This window comes from Prionailurus bengalensis, chromosome D2 (genome assembly GCF_016509475.1).
Source record: "Prionailurus bengalensis isolate Pbe53 chromosome D2, Fcat_Pben_1.1_paternal_pri, whole genome shotgun sequence".
In the NCBI taxonomy this organism is placed as follows: domain Eukaryota; kingdom Metazoa; phylum Chordata; class Mammalia; order Carnivora; family Felidae; genus Prionailurus; species Prionailurus bengalensis.
This window is the reverse complement of record NC_057351.1, coordinates 54,511,891-54,533,485: the sequence shown is the minus strand read 5'-3', so window position 1 is coordinate 54,533,485 and position 21,595 is coordinate 54,511,891. Positions and strand designations below refer to the sequence as shown.

At 45.3% G+C, this 21,595-nt stretch overlaps 1 protein-coding gene across 47 annotated transcripts in view; it reads left to right on the top strand.

Moving 5' to 3' along the window:
* SORBS1 (sorbin and SH3 domain containing 1) overlaps positions 1–21,595 on the top strand; it is a 231,573-nt gene that overhangs the window by 37,762 nt on the left and 172,216 nt on the right. Inside the window, exon 1 of one of the 47 annotated variants that reach the window (XM_043597063.1) lies at positions 3,339–3,483. The exons of the other annotated variants lie outside the window; for them this stretch is intronic. The gene's annotated coding sequence lies outside the window, so the exon portion shown is untranslated. Of the gene's footprint in view, positions 1–3,338; positions 3,484–21,595 lie in introns of those variants that run through there. 47 annotated transcript variants of the gene reach the window in all.

The window sequence follows — 21,595 nt, the reverse complement described above, 5'->3', positions numbered from 1 at the left end:
CCCTAAAAACCACTTTAAATATCTTTGTAGAAATGTCTGTTTGAACACATTTTATGGAAGGTGAAAATCTGTTGCCCTCAGTTTAGCTGCTCACTACCCTTTTCCCTGAGGCGTTGGAACCATAGCTTTGGATCTCACAGATGAAATCTGTCCTCGGTCTTCTGAGGCCTCCTGGCATTTCGTGCACAGTCCCGGTAGTTCTTTGTGCTCTCTCAAGTACGCAAGCATAACACTTTATTTTTAAATACCTTAAAATTCTCAGTTTATAAGTATATTTTATCATTTAAAGGGCTTGTCTAAGTATATTCAGGCATTTTGAGCTTATTTTAGAAGGTAGAAAATGTCTTCGTTCTGTGTCTGGCCTCTTGGTGGTGGGTCCACTCAACATATGTCCGTTTGCTTTTCTTCTTTTGCAGGGGATTGGGTGCTCATGTAGCACAATTGGTTTGCCAGGTTTGTTATGTCTTTGCTGTTTGGGGGAATTGCAGACCCCCCTCTCGAACAGCCTGGGCAGGTAGGGCCGAGGCGGCTTCAGGTGGGCTAACTTGATGCTGGGCGTCGTCTTTAGCCCCGTTCTCTCTTTTCCCTTCTCTTCTCCTCTTAATTCAGTTTTCCTTGTTTCTCCTGACGCCCCTGCCACTGAAGTGTTCTGTATATGTTGCTGGATTCAGTACGTTGAGGCTTGTAAAGAAGGGGGATGTTTTCTACCCCCACTCTGTCTTCTGCTACTCCTCCTAGCTCAGGCTTTATTTATTTATTTTAAAGTATATTTATTTTTTTAGTTATCTCCACAGCCAACGTGGAGAACTTATGACCCCGAGATCAGGAGTTGCATGCTCTTCCGACTGAGCCAGCCAAGTGCCCTGCTCAGGCTTTATTTTGATGAACATTTTACAAAATGGCTCTGGTCATTTCCCCATGCCTTGCTGTTTGTGTAAAAGTCTGTATGGCTTTTGCAAACAGTGTGATGGCTCAGGGGTCGGCAACCTTCCTGAAAATGGATGTCCACTATTTGTGACTCCTATTTTGGTGCTGGGGGTGACGGTGCTCACCCTTGGCAGAGACCAGCAGGAGGTGGTGACTTTTACAGGGGCTGCTGGCCAGCCCCAGGCTCGTCGGCTCCCGCTGTGCCCGTTGCTGACTCTGCTTTTCGGCTATTGTGTTTTGGCTTCTGAAGTGTCGTTTGTATTGGCCATCACGTCTGTGCTGTTCCACAGCCTTTTCAGCCTAGGAATTACACCACTTGAACATTTTTGACCTTGTAAGGCTTGGAAGAGAGACTGTAAATCCCAGATCACTCTGTACAGCAGTGCAGGGGCTGACACGAGGGAGAGATCATTGCTTGGATGGATGGCCTTGGCCTCTGAAGGCTGATCCTTCAGTTGGCCTTGGCTTATATATTGAACACGTACCAGAGGGAGCTGGTGCAGCATAGACTGCTGGTGAGCAGGAGCCCGAGGGAAACTTGGGACAAACACCTGCTTCCACAGCAAAGGATATTTTTTCCTTTTCCTGCTATAGATGGGAGGTTTGTGTTTAATTAAACATATGGTACACAGGGTCTTTTCCCTTATTTCTTATCCTTGCTTCATTCCAAGCCAGTTTCAGGGAGCCTAGTAGAAAAGTCAGTGGCCACCTCTGCCCTTCCTTTCTTCCCTACCAGAAAGCGCAAGGTCTCTGGCTCTGGCTAACCTCCTCTTTGGGTGAGGGAGGGCTGAGCAGCCTCACGGTGGGGTCCTGGGTGAAGGCCTGGAAGATGTGATGCGTTTTGACTGGCAGGCGTTTGTATGTGCCCAATGCACTGGGTCTCCTCTAGTAACGGGCATCTAGTCCCCTCTTTTACATTACTGGGAAGGAAGCCTCCTGGGATCCAGGGAGGTAAAATGATTTACTCTGGGCCACATGGTAGTAGAAGAACCCAGAGTAGAATTGTCTGCTTTCTGCATTTATACCATTACGTTGGCTCACCGAGGCCTGTATGTCCTTCACGGTCTGGAGAAAATTACACCGCGTCAGCATGGGGATAGGTAGCTGAATATGGCTAAGAGCAAACACTCTGCGATCTAATTTGGGCTCCAATTCTGGCTTTGCTGCTTATTAGCTATATGATTGTGAGCGTGCTGCTAACTTCCCTGATTCTGTTTCCTCATCTCTAGGATGGGAACCATACCTCCACCTCGTTAGGTTTTGCGGATCACCCCAGACTGTTCCCTGGTACATATAGACAGTCATTACGTTGCAGCTAACAGCATTTTCCATGGCTTGCTTCAGAGTTGAGGCTGGGGTGAGTGTGGGGTCTTCCTTCCCTCCTCTTTAATGGAGTCTGAGGTAGGGAGAACTGCAGTAAATCCCAAACCTGCCTGCATTCCTGCACCATCTTCGTGCGGGACTTGCCCCGTGGGCAGACTGAGGCCCTGGGGGACATGCACCCATTGGAAGGGGACGCCTGTGGTTTAATAATCCTCCCTTTACTGGCCGAGTGATATGGCAGAGACAGATTGATTTTATTGGGGCGAGAGAAAAAGTTGCATGCTTCTCCAGGTAACCCTGAGTCTTAGACCACCAACTCGTGCATACAGCCAGCTGCACATAACCTCCTGTTTCCTTTACCCATCATTGCCCAGCTGCCCTGGTAGGATTCATTCTCTAAATATTTGAGGACCTACTGTGTTCCAGGTGCAGGGCAAGACACTTTTGTGAGCATAAGCAGACCTAGGCCTTGATTCCTTGGAGCTTATGGGGTTGTGGGGAAGATAGACATTAAGTGATTAAGGATAAAATTATAATGCTTGTAAGGTTGTGAAGACGTACTTGGGGCCTTTGGAGCATGCACTGGAGAAATTTGACCTGGTCTGGGAGGCCAAGGAAGGTTTCCAAAGAAGTCACAATTGAGCTAAGACCTGGAGGCAGACGAGAAGGGAGAATTATGAGTGACCAGCCACCCTCCTTCCTTTCCCTTGGTCTTTTAGGAGGCAGTCAATTCTCCTGCCCTCAATCCTTTTGTAATTTTATGTGTTTGCTGTTTTTTTTTTAACTTCATAGTTTTTGGGGCAAAAATATAGTATGACTCCTACTTTAGGAGTTCAACAAATGGTTATAGTTTATATTTTTTAATGTTTACTGTGTGGCAAGCACCGTATGTACAATGTCGTTTAATTTCTTCAGCAACCTTGCAAGGTGAGTATTACGATTTCCTGGTGAAGAAACTGAGGCTCAGAATGGCTAAGCGACTTGGGTTTTGTCTCATGTTGGTTAATGATGGGAAAGTTGGGATCTGAACCATTTGGGCCACTGCCAAACCTACCTGTACCCTTCTGCCTCTCCCTCTTGCAGATGAAGTTTTGTGGCTTGACCTGGGGATCCAACCACCATCTCCATGTTGTGTCCATGGGGAAAATGCGATCTGAGTCCCAGCCCTCCAACTTATAAATGAACTTTTGGAGCATGGCCCACTTACCCGTTGAGGATTGTTGTCTCTGTCAGGTCAGCATTGAGACTAAGTGAATCTGTCTCACAGTGGTTTTAAAATTGCTTTTTCAGTTCCAATCCAGCATTAATGGAGGATGGTCTTAGAAATAGTCACTTGAGGTGAGTAAGAGTGGGCCAGATAGAAAGAAAGAATGCCAGTTTCATTCCTGCTGCCTGCAGTCTCCCTGTGGGCCATGGGGAAAGAATTTGAGGTAGACTGGTAACTTTTAATTACTTAGAGTTAGGTCTCTGTCACTCTTCTGTGGTTAGTCAGTGAGCGAGCTCTAGATGGGGGCAACGTGTCAGTCACTTCATTTCTCTGAGCCTCAATCTCTTTACCTGTAAAATGGCATGATAATGCGGCTTTATTTCCTCAGCGTTGGTGTGAGATTCAATTGAATTATAGGACCTTAGGACTAGAAGAGGGTATCCATGAGATAATGTTTAAAAATGTTTTGTAGGCCTATGTGAAGGGATGCCGCTTTTGTTGATTTACTGTTATGGTTCACATTATTAATAGCATGCCACTTCTCAAACTTCAGCTGTATCAGAATCGCCTGGAGGGCTCATTAAGCCACACATTGTTGGGCAGCTCCTCCAGATTTTCTGATCCAGTAGTGCTAGAGTGGGGCCAGAGGATTTGTATTTTTAAATCTTTCCTGTGTGATGCTAATACTGTTGGGTTGGTGGCCACACTTTGAGAACCACTGACAGATACCACTTAGATCTGGAGCCCCTCGGCCCTGCCACTGCCTCAGGCCTAGAGAGTGATAGCTGAAACCCAAGGACCGTTGGGGGATAGTGCGTGTGGTGGTCTGTGCAGGCCATGTTGCAGCCACATAGAGCTGAGTGGGCACTGGTGACCCTAGGTCAGTGTCTATGATGTCTGGAATTGGGTGGGAGCATCCTCTCTGTTTCTTTGGATCCCTTAGGACTTAGGATGGCTTTTGGAAGTCTCCACTACTCAGGGACAGAGGGTATCTCTTGCAGGTTGCTTTGGGCCAAACTTAGTCCCATCCACATTGGTGAACTCTCACCAATGGATCTTGGCTCAGATCCACCCAAACTGAAGCCCTCTTTGGTTCCTGTAAAGAAATCATCTTTCTTGTGATCGTTCAAGGTTGTGGTAGAGGGAGAATCTCCCTATGGGGCTGGGTGGCTCATCTTTATGTTCTCTCTCTCTTACCCTAAGAGATTTCCCACTAATTGCTTTAACACTTTACTCTCTGTCTCCGTGACATGTGTGGTTTCTGCTTAAATCTCTTTCCTAATTGAGATACCCAACTTTTCCCTTAATTACCCCCATTTCAGAAGAAGGCAGGCTGGAACAGGCTAGCAGCAGTTCTCACACTTTTGCATATTGAGTAGCTTGTTTAAAACACAGATTCCCTGGCTACACCCTCAAAGACTGATTTCTCAGGTCTGGAGAGATTTTTAGGGATCTGAGACCTAGACTTAGGGAAACAATTAAAGAGAATTTGACTTGCTTTTCAGTCTGCCAACATGTGGTGGGCACTTTTACTCCAGTCACCCAGGAGCCCCTGCTTGGATGTCTGTTTTCCTTCGAGTCTATATTTCCATACCTAAGACAAAGCTGTGGGGCTGGGGGGTGGTTTGTTTAATGTTGGCTTTCTTGGCCAACAGATGACCCGGCCATTGGTTCTTTGAGGAGAAGAAAGCCTCGGGATTTCTGTTTTGGCCACTAAAGAGATCTTTTACCTTCTATCATATTCCATTTATTTTTTTAATTTTTTTTTTTAATTTTTTTTTTTCAACGTTTATTTATTTTTGGGACAGAGAGAGACAGAGCATGAACGGGGGAGGGGCAGAGAGAGAGGGAGACACAGAATCGGAAACAGGCTCCAGGCTCTGAGCCATCAGCCCAGAGCCCGACGCGGGGCTCAAACTCGCGGACCGCGAGATCGTGACCTGGCTGAAGTCGGACGCCCAACCAACTGCGCCACCCAGGCGCCCCTATCATATTCCATTTAAACTATGCCTACCCCAAGGTCTAGTGCAAAGTCTGGGTGACCTTTGTGGCCAACACTTGATCCATTCTCTCAACTTCTTATGACTGATAATGAGTTTTTAACTTCTTTTGCTTTATATGGCTGTCTGACTAGCTTTCACTGGGCTGATTTTTATCTCTGTGTTTTTGTTGTAAGCATCATGGAAGTTGTGTCTAGATGGCACTGGGCCTATAGATATCTAATCAGTGGCGGGATAGGTAGGTTCACTATGATGTTTCTGGGCTGGCCACTGCTTGATGCCTGCACAGATCTCAAGACCATGGCAATAAGGGTCTAGAACTGGCTTGACATCCAGTGTTTTACATGGAGAGTCGTGTGTGTGTGTGTGTGTGTGTGTGTGTGTGTGTGTGTGTGTGTGTGTTTTCTTTTTAGTACAGGCCCTTGAGGATTACTGTCAGATAGTACTTCCAAGGAGGGAGCTCCAGGCAAGTCTGGGCCCTAACTGAAGTTTGAGGTTTTCACCAAAAATGGACCAGCATCAGGAAGGGACCTGGTCAGATAACTATTCCACTGCCTCAGTGGTTGGCAGAAGCTTCTGGCTACAACAGAGTTAGCTGGGTATCAGCTGTGGCAGCAGATTACTCCTAAGGCTAGTTGAGTGTGTGTGTATGAGAAAGAAAGAAAAGGCCCTTACTTCAAACAGCATTTTTCCTGTGTCTCCCAAGGATCTATTTTGTCCCTTTAAATGTTTCTTTTTCTTTTTTCTACATAATAGTCAATGTTCAGGATTGTGGGGAAAAAATTCAGGAAACAACCCAAAAACCCAGTTTTCAAAAGGGCCTGGGCAAACCCTCAGCATTTTGTAAATGGCTCTTTCTAGCCGGATCATTTCTATGGTGGCATGCCAGGTCCCTGCGGCAAGATTGCTGAGTGCTTTGCCCATTCTGCTCGGTCTAAAGTAACTTCTCAGTTCATTCTATTCCTTTTTAATTTTCGTGGTTTCTTGCGTTTGGGCAACTAAATTTAAAGTAAGAGCATGAAATCCGTATAGTACAACCACAGACCCAAAGACCATTGGAGTGACAAGAGTCCTCCCCAGATGGTCCTAGATGGCCCACAGAGATCTTGCAGCTGCTTGGGACCATGGTTGTAAGCCCAGGTGGCCTGCCTCTGAATCTAATACTCTTCTCCTGCCCGTGCTGCCATTGCGGAGGTCCTACTTCCCTTTACCCCGCTGCTTGGCCAAACTCAGGTGTGGCCAGTAGAGACCAAAGGGCTTCCGGGGCCAATGGAACCACTTAAGTTCAAGGAGACTCATGAGGAAAGGGGTGTTGTTCAGATTGCATTTTAAAACGGGTTGGGAATAACACTGGCTGTAAAAACATGATCAGAAATCTGCAAAATCAACACTCTTTCTTCCTGGTAAACATGAAAGCCCAGCAGCTGCACCTCCCTCACACGTGTTTGGCCAACTGTTGTTCAGGACATCACGCCTCCCGTGGTGGCGTATGATTGCTGACTGAAGCCAGGATTGGCATTCCATCTCTTTGCTGGGTGGAACAGGGCATGTCCGTGCTCTCAAAGCTGTTCAGGTTGTCTTTGAACTTAAACTGGAGCACGTATGCATCCATCTGGGGTTACACGGACACTTGGATATGGTACCACATCCCTTGTCTGGCTTTGCCGACTCCAGACCCAGTGCGGGTAGAACTGATCTTATTTAGTCAGAGGTGGGGATTTGTGGGTGACTTCTTTTCCGTCAGAATCCTCACTCTCTTAGTCACCCCTAACCTCTGTTATACAAGAGAATTTTGTTTATTTCAGAGAATCAGCCCACACACAGGTTTGAAGCAAGTCCAAAAGGAACATTTGCCACTGTGTAAAAACACGTCTCATCTTGCTGCTCTTTGATGAGAACCGGTCCATCCCTTCTATTCACCCCTCCACCAATCCCCCCACCCAACCCCGTTGCCTACATCATTTGTAGCAAACTTACTGTATGGGAATTTACCGGTTTATTTCTCAGAACTGAAGCTAGTGCCTGACTTTCTTAAGGAAATACTTGGGGAAAGCAAAACTGCTTTATTTGTGCTGTCATTTTTTTCCCCCCGTAAGTTTTCATGTATCTTCATAAGGAGATGGCTTGGGAACAGTTACTGAGAAGAATGCAGAGGTCATTAAGAACCAGTATGCATTCCTGGAGTATTCATTCCTGGAGATACAAGCCTGTCAAACAGACCTTATTCCTTTTTAGACGTGGGCTCTGGGACGTGCAGGAGATACAGCGCCCTGCATGCTCGTGTCTGGGAAGCATCTAACGGGAAGAAGTGCATTAAGAGCATAGGGCTAAAATGAGAAGTGAGGGCTGGGTGATAAGGCTGCAGGTGGATTCGCTGCTGGCTGGATTACCAGAACAGATCCACATTCTCTATGTGGGAGGCCTCTTGTTGCAGACCTAGGATTGTGCCTGGGTCTGTCCTGGTCAATATTTTTTTCTCAGATACTTGGAGCTGTAAAGGGCAGCCATATGAAATGCACAGATCTGTTAGGGCCAGGGGAGAGAGAGCTTACATTTCAAAGAGTAAACAGAACCCAAAAATCTCTTTTAAGATATGTCTGAATTATAAAAAAAAAAAAGCATCTGGATTATAAAAAAAGCATCTGGATTATAAAAAAAATCTTCTATGTGTAGGATGGGGGTGACCTGATTTTAAAAGAAGCTTTCATGGGGAGAAAAAAGACTCATTTTGGAAGCTGAGAAAAAGAGGCAGGTCCCTCTCAGAAGGATGGAGAGAGGAGTAGGTGGTTCTTTAGCTGGATACCCTGATAGTTTCAGGCTTGCCTTCTGGAGCTACTACTTACCCTCCCACCCCCAGGTGAAGCGGGACTGGGTACGTGCCCCTTCCACCTGCAAGTGACCCAGATACAGTGTGAGTTGACTTTGACGTTAGTCCTTCTACCTGGTCTCCCTGAGAAACCACAAGTTTCTCCCTGAGAAACTCCCTTGCCCACACAAGGAGTCTTACAGATCTGCACTGGCTTTTCCAGGCAGGGGTCTGAGCTCTTTTTCTTTCTGAGGGTTTCCCGGTCAGGTCCTAGGCACTGGGGCTCACGGCTGCCTTTGTTTAAAAAAAGGGAGGGGAGGGGTGCCTGGGTGGCTTCATTGGTTAAGCGTCAACTTCAGCTCAGGTCGTAATCTCACACTCCAGGAGTTCGAGCCCTGCGTTGGGCTCTGTGCTGACAGCTTAGCTCAGAGCCTGGAGCCTGCTTCCGATTCTGTGTCTCCCTCTCTCTGCTCCTCCCCTGCTCTCTCTCTCTCTCTCTCTCTCTCTCTCTCAAAAATAAATAAACATTAAAAAAAATTTTTTTTTAAATCTTCAAAATGGTCTTTAGAAAATGGCTAAATGGAACACTTTGTGTTCCTGTTTTAAACTTAAAGACCAATCTATTCTGCAAATGCAAAAAATAGCTAGAAGATGAGTTCAGTTCCATAGTGCTTCAGGTTGAGCAAAGGCAGCAGGAAGAAGGTACAGGTGTTAGAGAGGGGACTAAAACAGGAGACAGGGGTGGAGTGGGGAGGGAAGCTAGGGACCAGTGGGCAGGAAGACAGAAAAGCAAAGAGACTTGCACAGGAAGAAAGAAGACACAAAGAGAAAACAGCACAATTTGAGGTGAAACCAATTTGCAGTAAGGAAGGCCTCTGCCCCAGTGCTGCAGTCTTAGGTCTAAGAATTCTGAGGAAATCCCAACCACTAGCAAAAAAGGATTTGTTTTTTCTTTGTAAATGTGTCATGTAGTTAAAATATGACAACCTGATCTGCCTATCCTTACAGAAAGAAATCTTTATTGATAAGTAAGAAGCTAAGGCCCAATTTAATACCTTTGAAAAGATTCCTTCTCCCCTTATGATCGTTGGATGAATCCAAAGAAAGAAAATTCTGTTTTTATTGATCTATGTATATACATATGCACATATATAAAAAGAAACTACCTCCAAGTCATCCAGTGGTTACCTCTGGATGGTGATTAGGATTTTTCCTTTTTCTCCCTGTTTTGGAGGGGTGTTATTTTCTAACTTTTTCTTTTTTTCAATGAACAGTATGACTTTAATCAGGACAAAATTATTAAAACATCTGGAAATAATATTATTTACCTAAAGTAGTATTTTTCCCTCCCCAACCCTAATGTATTATTTTTTTAAATGAAAACTTAAGTTGGGAAATAGATGCATCCAAGGTACCCTAGCCCCTCCCCCCTCCTTCCTTTTAAAATTTGTAGTTGCCGATCTCGCGGTCCGTGAGTTCGAGCCCTGCGTCAGGCTCTGGGCTGACGGCTCGGAGCCTGGAGCCTGTTTCCGATTCTGTGTCTCCCTCTCTCTCTGCCCCTCCCCCGTTCATGCTCTGTCTCTCTCTGTCCCAAAAATAAATAAACGTTGAAAAAAAATTTTTTTTAATTTGTAGTTGTTATCAAAGTTACACACCCATATAGTTTTAAGAATCAGTCTTACAGGACCATGATTTCCTGCCTCCTCACCTCTACCCCCATTCCCCAGTGGCAGTCACTTACAATTCTTAATGGATTCATCTAGTATTTACTTTCACATTTCTCAATAACTTGCATGTTTTGCTGCTTTGGGGCATTATCTGTTGACTCCTCACCATATAAGATGAGCGTTTAGCTCTCTTCTCCCTCCCTGTGCACTATCCCCTATTATCTCTGGAGGAAGAAAAATCCTGTCCTCTCTAAAAGTCATGAGTATCATGCCTTATCCTAGAGGGACAAAGGTTCCTTATGTGGAGTGACATTCACATCTTCTGGCTTTTTGTCATCTTACCAATAAGACTTTTGAAATCTCTCCAAAATTCTATGTTCTAGGTTTGAATTGGGCCATGCATTGTTACTAGCTCCATGGACCAACCAAAACTAAGAGCCTGTTGGAATCTGAACTGAATTAGGGCATCTCCTGGATGTTGCTTTTTTAGACCAAATATCAACTTCTTTTGTTTTCCTTTGCTTTTCCATAAAAGTCAAGTATGGAGAAAAGCCACTATCCTAGTTAATGGTGAGGGCCACTGTTTGCCAGACTTGGGTGTCTTGGGAGTCCTAGAAGGTACCTTCCTTGAGCTCTCCATTCTGGGATAGCCGTCAAAGGGAGGCTTCTGTCTGCATTTGACTGGTGATATTGAAAGTTTGCAAGACTGTGGTAGAGATGCCTGTGTTCTGGGGACCCTGAGGAATTTGTATGAAGTCTTAAAAAGTGTCACCTTTTTCAGAAAAGCTGCTATAGTCATCTCTGGGTAAGGCATGTAGACCCTACTCTGAGACTCAAGAGTTTTACTTTGCTCCTAGAGCCACCCACAGACACCTCTGAATTCTCTGTCCAATTCTAGAGGTTGTTCCAATCGCCTTGCCTGTTTTTTGTTGTTGTTTTTTTTTTTATGTGTTTTTTTTTTTTTTTTTTTTTTTTTTTTTAGAGAGAGAGAAAGAGAAAGAAAGAGAAATTCCCAAGCAGGGCTCAATCTCACAAATCATGAGATCATGACCTGAGATGAAATCAAGAGCCAGACGCTCAACCGAGTCACCCAGGTGCCCCTGACCTTACCTATTTTCTCTTGGCTTGTGAGTGGCTCCTACCTTCTGCCCTTTGCCACTATTTATGGCCCTTCTGAATTCTGGGGAAGACTTCGCTGGTCTTACAGCAGGGATTTTACAGACTTGCTCATTCATGAAGAATGAGGGGAGGCAACATGGCAGGACTTCCACTGTGAGAAATGAAGACTCGGAATGTTAAAATTAAAGGGACCTTAGAAACTACATTGTACAGCTGTCCTTGCACACCTCCAGCGGTGGGGGGGGGGCACTCTTTCAAGAGGCCACCCCTTTCAGTGTTGGGTGGCTCATCTCATTGGAAAGTTCTTTCCTACTGAACTGATGCCCTTGTCTGGAACTCCATTAAATAGGTGAGGGCAACCTTGAAGGTAGAGTTTGTTGAAACTAGTCAACAACCCCCCCCCCCCATTACTCTTGCGTAAGCAGTATTAAAAATGATTTTAAGAGGCAACTGTAAAAGATGCTGGTAAAAGTTAATGTTTTCTAAGCACTGAGTGTGTTGCCAGAGAGGTTCAGTTTTATTTTTATTTTTCATTATGATTTTGATTTATTTGAGTCTGATAGAATGGTATCAGTGACATGAGGAATAATTACAGTATCTTTTGAAATTCTATCCTGGAACCCCACCAGGAACCAACCCAGATTCATGCCAAGGAACACATCATAGGTTTTGGGTTTTTAAAAAATGTGTTTTTAAAAATGCTTGTTTGAAATGCTAGACTTTTTGATACTTACAGAGCATTGTTTTAGTGGGTGAACTTCCTTTTTGATCCAGTTTAAGGATCCAGTTTTGGATCCTTAAGGATCCAGTTTAAGGATCCAGTTTTGATAAGTTTAAGTTTTTAGTTCAGTTATGGCCATAGTGACCAATCCTGTATTATGGGTTTAAGAGGCCTCTGAGAAGCGAGACCTGTGTGTGTGTGCACGCATACACACACATGCATGATTGTCTCCCTTTTGTCAACCAGGTCTAAAGTTCCCTTGATTCTTACTACTGCTTTTATTGATTCTTTAGAGATACTTGCCATCTTAGGAAAGCTGTGTATAATCATTCTTTAAATAAAAATGACTTGCCGTAAAAAGAGAAACTGGCAGCAAGAAATCAACATGTTAACATTGGTAGTTGGATTATTGTGTTTTCTTTGAGAACTTCCTTTGTTTTCCCAGCTTTCTATGATGAACATGTGTTTTTTAAATTTATTTATTTATTTTTGAGAGAGAGAGAGACAGAGAGTGAGCGAGCAGGGGAAGGGCAGAGAGAGAGAGAGAGAGAGGGAGAGGGAGAGGGAGAGGGAGAGAGAGAGAATCTTATGGCTGTGAGATCATGACCTGAGCTGATATCAAGAGTCGGATGTTTAACTAACTGAGCTGCCCAGGTAGCTCCTATGATGACCTTGTATTAATCAGGTGCCCCTGTGATGAACACGTATTCATCTGTATTGGAGAAAATTATTTGGAGAAAAAGAAAAGCATGGTTGCTTTCAAACTCATTCCTAGTCTGCCAATGAGGTAACAAGGTGGAGAATACAGGAGGGATGACAGAGTGGACCCCAGGGACACTGAGCACCAGTACTGCCTTGGGAACTGTAGGCCCCAGTCTTTTTAACCATCAAAGATGCCTGTCTTTTATTTTTTCTTTTATGCTTATTTTTCTTATAAATGTCCCTGCTTTGAAATATTTCATCTAACCCAACACTGTGGTTATTAAGTAGTAATTCCCCTCTAGTTGATCCATCAAAGATAGACTGCCTCTAATTGTTGCCTGGGTTACTTTATGGAGTTGATGCTGTTCCAGCTGGGGTTGAAGGTGTGATGTTTGAGTTGGCCCTACTGTTAGGCACATCTATGTTCTCCACCTTTATTGCTGCCTGTGTGAAACTTTTTGAGCCAAGGACCCACAGTTGGGGTTCTGCAGTTAGAACTCTTCTGTGTTTGGGGCCCAGGACCCTGTATTCCCTCTAGTACTGATATCTCTTCCCATAAATTTGCCTTGATTTTATTTTTAATGCAACAACATCTAAACAGCCCCAAACCAATAATGATACAGTAAGGCTTCGTGACTATGCTAAGCTTTGTCTACCTCCTCATTATCCTCATCATGGCAGTGGTAATTGGCATCAGCCGAGTGAGCACACATGGAGTGCCAGATACTGTGTTAAATGTCTATACAGATCTTGTTTGATATTCACAACTTCTCTGCGAAGCAAAGACTGTTAAATAGCCCCCATTTTATTGATGGGGAAACAGGCTCTGAGAGGTTGAGTAATTTGTCCAAGGTCATGAGGCCAAAGAGCCACAAAGCCAGGATTTAAGTTGCTTCCTATCTCTTACACTTTCCATACCCTTTCTCTTTAAAAAAAAAAAAATTAACATTTATTTATTTTTTGAGAGAGACAGCATGAGCGGGGGAAGGGCAGAGAGAGAGAGAGAGAGAGAGGGAGTCACAGATTCCAAAGCAGGCTCCAGGCTCTGAGCTGTCAGTACAGAGTCCAACATGGGGCTCAAACTCACAAGCCATGAGATACTGACCTGAGCCCGAAGTCAGATGCTTAACCAACTGAGCCACCCAGGTGCCCCGTACCCTTTCTCTTTGATCCCTTTCCTCTTTAGTCGGCTCTTTCCAGACCAGGACCTCAGCTTCAGGTGTTCTTCACATCCCAACACATCACCTGCTCGTGGGCCCTGTGTTCACAGGTCCTCAGGAGGAGGTGTGGGGAAGGTGGCCAGACCCTGGCGATGGAGGCAGTGGGCAGGGTGCCATGGCTGCCGTCCTTGCACCCTGGCAGGCCAGGTCGCAGGGGGCTTATCCCAGGTCTGAAACTGGAGTTCGGATTTGGTCACTCCTAATTTCCCACCTTTCGAGTGGGGCCTTAAGGGGTGTGCGGACGCATTGCCCAGCCACAGAAATGATGAGTTTGTGCCTTTGGTGCCATTCGTCAGCGTTCTTAACATTTTTCTTTCCTCCAAGAGAGAGGGCACAGAAAGCATCAAATCCCTCTCTCCTGGAAGGATGAGGAAGCTGGGGAAGGTACCTCTCTTCCCACAGGGTGACCTCAGTTCCATTCCAAGGAGACTGTGTGGAACAGGGGTTCTTATTTTTTTGGGTCATAGACCCCTTTGAGAATCTGATGAAAACTTTGGACTCCTCCCTAGAAAAATTATAATAATAACTAACATTGTGTTGTAAGCACTTAAACATGTATTACCTCTTTTAATCCTCCTCCTAACCCTATGAGGGTAGGTACTCTTGTTTTCCCTATTCTACAGACAAGGAAACTGAGGCATTGAGATGTTAAATGGCTTGCCCTTGGGCACTTGTTTACAGAGTGGTAGGACCTTTGTATGTGGTTTCCACTGGACCCCAGGAGCTAGAGAACCTCAGTTCCAGAGTACCAGCCAACTCCTGCATTGCTTAAATATGGAAATGTGTATGTGTAATAAGATAGCAGGTGGATACCACCCCCCTACAGCTGGCAATCGACCTGCTGTCAAGGTGGTGGGGGAAGGAAACGCTGCTGTTGGCTCCCCTTTGCAGAATCTTCCCCCATCCTCTTGGACCAGTTAGGTGCATCTGCGTGGGGTTTCTAAGTGTCCAAGCCTTGCGGGGATCCCACACAGTTATCTAATTGGCATTTAATGGTGGGCGGGGAATCAGGAGTCAGACAATCTGGGCTTCTTCCCTGGTTTTGCCCCTCCAAGCTGTGTGGCTCAGGGAGTCATTCAGCCTCTTCTGAGCCTGTCTGCTCATCTGCCAACCAGAGCGGATGAACTCGGGCCTTCATTAGGATAAGGAAGGTTTCCCCAATGTGGGAGGAAGGCACTGCCCTTAAGCAAATGGCCTGCGCCAAGTACAGCGTGCACATCGCTCTGTTCGGCTTAATGAGCCCATAGACTGATCTGTGGCTGCCGACCATGCTTGACAACTGCAGCTTTAGAAAGTACAGAGAGCATTTTCATAGTGATGGTCAGTGATCCTAATGAGATTTTGGAATAGTTTGTACTCCGCACTCCTCTTCTTGTCTGCCTTTCTCTTCCCCACCTGTTTGTTCATGACCCTCCACAGCAGGTATCCTTAAAATCATAGATACCTAGAATGTTACTGCTGGAAAGGAACTCTGATCACCTATGGCCAGCCTTCTCATTTTGCAGGAATGGAAGTAGGCTCAGAGAGGTGTAGGAACTTGCCCAAGGCCACACAGCTAATCCAAAACAGAACCAGAACTTAGGTTAGCATTTTTTCATTTGTGCCACGCGGTTGTCCCTGTGTCAGCCAGACACCACTCTTATCAGTTTTTACCTTGTATGGCTTGTCCTCTCTGCTTCCTTCCTTGAAAGTAGAGGCTGGGCCATCCTCATCATACTCTCTCCCTGTTTCTCCTCACCGCCTCAGTGCAGGGCGAATGAAGGAACAAAGCCATCCGCGGAAGCAGAGCCAATCTCGGAAGACCTTCGGGGCGCTCAGCCCACAGTTCCACACATTCAGATCAGTGTAACTTCTCCATGCACCAGGATGAGTTTCTGCTGTCGACAGAGATCTGGGAAATACCCCTCTCCGTATACTCCTTTATCCCCATTAATGGAGTGGTGGATAAACCCAGCGTTTGGAAGCTGAGCCAGTGTGGCTTATGAATGGCTGTGCTGGCGCTCTGTATCCAGCAGAGGTCTAACCTGGGTATAAAGAGTATCTTTTCTGAAGCTGGTGACATAGCACCACTGGGCATCAGCTTAGCACTCACTGTCCCTTGCCACAGGCCACTGTGAATGTCCAGGGGCTTTCTCTTCTCTCTGCTAAACAGAATTCTATTGTCTGTTACTCAGCTTGTTACCCCACCTTCTTAGGAGAATTTTTCCTGGTTAATTCAGCTTCTGGGCCTTTTTAATATGGAATTAGGGCAACAAATAGAAGCAAAGTTGGAGGACCAGGTGCTAGGGGTGGTCAGTGTGTGTGTGTGTGTGTGTGTGTGTGTGTGTAAGGAGGGGCTGTGTTTGTATCTGAGAAGACCCAATGCTCATGTGACAGAAGAAGAAATGCCAGAGAAGGGAAAGGAGAGGGAGGAAGTAGTGTCTATGGGCTGGGGGTTGAGAAGAGTGAGAAGGAGAGGAGCCAACTTAGAAGAATGGTTACTGTGTGTCTAAAGGATACAAGCAGTAGAGAAGGAGGAGGACTTTTAAAGATAGCTCCCCATGCATTATTCTCTCTTGTTGGTGTTCAGCAAAGATCCAATAACATTTTAAATTTTTATTCTGTTTAGACTGGCTTGTTTGCTTACATGGCTACCAAGTGGAGACTGTACTGCGTGGTGACCCAGTTGTATTGATGTTCATCTGGTGTGTTCTATCTGGGAGGCAGGCTGGCCGAGGGGCAGAAGGACATGAGAAGCAGACTCTAGAGGGTGGGTGATCTGGAGGAAATGCCCCCGTGGTGGGGTTTGTGACTGGTGTGCCAGAGTCAGCGTGCAGGTGGTATTCCTACCCTCTGAACAAACTCTAGATAATTTTCCTGCACTAAATATAAATATATCAGAGTTCTCAGATTCAGTGCCTAATCACTTTGTACCCATTGGCAGAAAAAATACGAGGCAGTTCAGTAGTGGGGGGAAATGCAGCAATTCATTTATGTTGTATTTTTTCCATAATTAATTTGCCATGAGAAAAAGGACAAGGTTGAGTTTACTGGCTGTCTTACTGATGGAACTCCTATTGGGGAAGAATATTTAAATTTTTGTTCTCCAAGAAATTGTTCTTTTGTACTGGTTTGAGATGGAGGTGACTTAGCACAGAGAGGGTTTTTAAACCAAGGGAAGGAGCGGTGCCTGGTTTAGATAGACAGAGTTCTTTCTTCTGCCAGTGTGCCTCCAGGGGTCCGTTGCGTGTGCTCTGCCCGCCCAGCATTCACATTCAGTAAGAGGACTTCTTCCAGCAGCTGACGGCCCTGGAATAAGCAGGCTGCTGGAATGTGCAGGTCTGTGCATGGAGGGAGTCCTGGCCCATTTCTGGGCTCCTTGGAGGGCAGGAGAGATGCTTCTGCAGAAGAACCCAAATCTTTGGCCTGAGCATTGAGAAAGTTCAGGCAAGCATCGGTGCTTTTGGGTACTAGGCAAGGGCGGAAAGGGGACCTGCCCTGGTTCCTACCCTGTTGTTAGTGGCATAGTTTTTTGTTTTGTTTTGTTTTAAGCCCAATTGCCAAGCTTTTGGGCACCTTAAAATTACCTGTAATTTTTGATCCTCTTAAGGGGCCTTGTGTGAGGACAGGGAGTGTCAGCTGCCTTCTGGTGTTTGAAACAATGTCCAGGGCAGATGGTTGTTTCCCACCTAGCTTTAAAAGATGTCAGGAAAGCAGCCCTCTGCAGGTGAAAGGCCTTGGTCAGCCCCTGGCCTCTCCTTGGGCCACACCTGCCTTGTTCGGGCTGGCCCCACTCACTGACGGTGGCCTCAGAAATCTCAAGGCAGCCCTCATGGTGTTGGTCACACTTCTCAGCCATGTAAGTGTTTCTGGGGGACTCCTAGACCACGGGCATCAGGATGCTCCAAGGTTCTCGTAAGTAATGAATATACCAAGTGGACAATCAGAGTCTCTGGGGGATGGGGTGATTCCTTTGTACCCTCTGGATGGAGAACCACTATGCCACCTGCAGCCACTGTGGAGAAGTGGGCATTGCGGTTAGTAAGTTTGATGCCAGGAGATCTTGGGTTCAGGTTTTAGGGTTAAGGAAGTTGGGAGAAGGGAGGAAAGTGCGCAGGTGTGGAGTACCAGCTGTTGGAAGATGCCGTGCCTTTTTCATTTATACTCAGCCCAGTGTGCTGTATGTTATGATGCCATGCACAGGGGAGGAAACAGTGTCAGAGAGATTAATAGCTTGCTTAGGATCATGCATTTGGTAGGTGGAGACCAGGCTTGACTCAAGTCCTCATTTTTTCCATTATGGCTTTAATCCCCATGCTAGAATGTTGACCATGACTGTACGTGTTAAGATTTTCTAGTAGCCACAGTGAAAAGGTAAAGAGAAATGAGTGAAATTAATTTTAAACATTTTCTTTAACTTAGTATATCTAAAATACTTCAGTATTTAATCAGTATAAAATATGAATAGATATTTTACATTCTTTTTTTTCCACACCAAGTCTTCAAAATCCAGTATGTGTGCTACCTTCAGAGAACATTTCGTCATACTAGCTACATTTCAAGGGCTCGGTGGCCAGGAGTGGCTAGTGACTGCCTTACAGGACAGCCCAGCTCTAGCATCTGTGTACTGGAGAGGCATGTCCTGCCCGGCTGCCCAGAGTAGCAAGGGATTTCTAAATTCGTGGTTTGCAAAGGCCACGGGATGAATCAATACTGGGCAGTCTTCGTGTCACCTGAGGAGGGGGTATTATAAGTCCTCAGTCTAGGGTCCCAGGTGATTCTTCTGTGTAACCTGATTGGAAACAACTGCACTCAAAGCATTCACTGGGCAATTTACCTGGGTTCTGTGGCTTTGCCCTGCCCCCTCGTCAGGGACACTTGCATTCCAAGCACGTTCTCTGGGGGTGGGGTGGTGGTGTGATGGGAAAGGTGGGGGAATGTGTGCCCTGAGGGCTCTTTCCCTCCCCTACTGAATAGAACTGCAGTTTCAATGGAAAAAAGGACTGCTTATTTATCTGGATGTGATCATGCATAAGGGGTGGGACCTTTCCTTTTGGTGGCTGAGAGCGGAGTCCTGTGTTCTCAGGAAAGGTAAGATGAAAAGAGTAAAAATATTTAGGGAAGAATGGGATACTGTGTATACTTAAGCTGTGTTTTTTTCCCCAGTGGTGTGGTTTTGAAATTTATTTGCTGACTTAGTGCAAGAAATCTGGTCCTAAAGAGTTACAGTCCAGGGGTCCAAGCCTCAAATGCCTCCGAAGTCCGGCAGGTAACAAGCCATGAAGGGTAGGAGATGTCAACTCCAATCTTAGGAATGTTCTTCACTTTCACAGATCTTGCAGTCTCCCTTTTTATCTGGAAATATAAGACCCTCTTGGTCCGTCATTTTCTTACTGTTGATAGAGAAATATTTCTCTAAGAGAAGAAGCAGTCCAAGCATGGTAAATGGCAGTGACACTTGTGCTTGGTCTTTAGGGAGACCAGTCTGAGAGCCATGCCCCTCTAAGGGGGGGTAGCTACTACCCAGCTCCATCCAGCTGTTGTCCTTGAGGCCCAGTGTTACCAGATCTTGTTATTTTAAGGAGTGCAAAGGTAAAATCTTGGCTTTCTTCCTTTTAATTTAGAACGACAGTTAAATCTTGAACAACACAGATTTGAACTGCACAGGTTCACTTATGCCCAGATTATTTACAGCACTATAAATGTATTTTTTTCTTCCATAATGATTTTATTGACATTTTCCTTTCTCTAGCTTTATTGTAAGAATATAGCATACAGGGGCGCCTCTGTATCTCAGTCGATTGAGTGTCCAACTCTTGATTTTTTGGCTCAGGTCATGATCTTGGGTTGTGGGATTCTCTCTCTCTGCCCCTCTCCTCAACTTGCATGCATGTTCTTTCTGTTTCTCTAAAAAAGAAAAGAATACAGTATATAATATATATAAAATATGTGTTAACTGGTTATGCTATTGGTAAGGCTTCTGGTCAACAAGAGGCTCTTGGTAGTTCAGTTTTAGGGAGTGAAAAGTTATACGGGGAGTTTTGACTGAGTGGCAGGTAGGCACCCCTAACCCGTGTTGTTCAAGGGTCTACTGTAGTTCTAGATTCACAGGAAGTGAAAAAGGCTGTAGGCCCTGTATGTCCTTCTCCCTGCTTCCATTGGTGGTAGCACCTTACATAATTACAGCTCAGCATCAAGACCAGGAAATGGGCACTGTTGCAATCTACGGTCCTTACAGGGGGTTTGCCAATTCAGTTTATGTACGTGCTCATTTGTGTGTACACATGCATGTGCGTGTGTTCTGTGCAGTTTTATCAAGTGCAGATTTGTGTAACCACCTCTACAGACAAAGTCTTTGGCTTTTTTTTTTTTAATTTTTTTTTTGAACGTTTATTTATTTTTGGGACAGAGAGAGACAGAGCATGAACGGGGGAGGGGCAGAGAGAGAGGGAGACACAGAATCGGAAACAGGCTCCAGGCTCTGAGCTATCAGCCCAGAGCCCGACGCGGGGCTCGAACTCCGGGACCGCGAGATCGTGACCTGGCTGAAGTCGGACGCTTAACCGACTGCGCCACCCAGGTGCCCCAGTCTTTGGCTTTTAAATTGTGCAGATATATCAAAAACTCTTTGGGTCTAAAGTACATGCGATAGGCCAGGTGTGGCCTTCTGAGCCTTCAGTTTTCAGCCTCTGTTCTAGTCTCGCACTTTCATTTTTTTTTTTATTCACATAAAATTCATGTAACACAGAATTCACTACTTTAACCCTTTTAAAGTATTCAGTGTTTTTTAGTGTATCCACAGTGTTGTACAACTATTTCCACTACCTAATCCAGAACGTTTTCATCACCCCGAGAAGAAACCTATATCCATTAGCACTCACTCCTTCCGTCCTTCCCTTAGTCCCTGACAACCACGTATCTACTTTCTGTTTTTATGGATTTCTTCTTCTGGACATTTCATGCAAATGGAATCATACTACTCTATATACTGGTCTTTTGTGTCTGACAAGCCCTTTCATTTTATAGAGAATGAGACTTGGGGCCAGAGGGCAAAAGTGATGTGCCCACTAATATACAGCTAGTGAGTGGCCAAGTCTTTACTTGAACCCAGAACCACTACTCTTGGTACCATATCTTTGTGCCTCTCACCATTCAGGTGTTTGTTTTTATAATATGATGATAAAACTGCCACCCCAGCTATTTTCACTTGGTTTTAATTAACATGCTACCAACAGAATGTCTTCTGTTACTTGTGCTGAGTGTTAAGGTTCTTTAGGGAATCACTGTGGAAATGAAAACTGTCAAAGAGAAAATAGAACAATTCAATTTAGTATGCTTTTTATTTAAAAAAAAATTTTTTTTTCAACGTTTATTTATTTTTTTTGGGACAGAGAGAGACAGAGCATGAATGGGGGAGGGGCAGAGAGAGAGGGAGACACAGAATCGGAAACAGGCTCCAGGCTCTGAGCCATCAGCCCAGAGCCCGACACGGAGCTCGAACTCACGGACCGCGAGATCGTGACCTGGCTGAAGTCGGACGCTTAACCGACTGCGCCACCCAGGCGCCCCTTAGTATGCTTTTTAAAAAAAGTTTATTTATTTTGAGAGAGAGAAAGAGAGCAGAAGAGGGTCAGAGAGAGCAGGGGGAGAGAGAGAATCCCAAGCAGGCTCCATGCTGTCAGCACAGAGCCTGACACAGGACTCAATCTCACGAACCATGAGATCATGACCTGATCCTAAACCAAGAGTCAGTGATTAGCTGGCTGAGCCACCCAGGCACCCCAATTTAGTATGCTTTTACTGAGTACCTCTTGTGTGCTAGGTTCAGGACCAACAGGGATGAGTTAGACTGGACCCTAACCATCAAGGAATAGTCAGATGAGAGAAACAGAAGAAAGAATTTCAGGATATTAGGGTAAATATC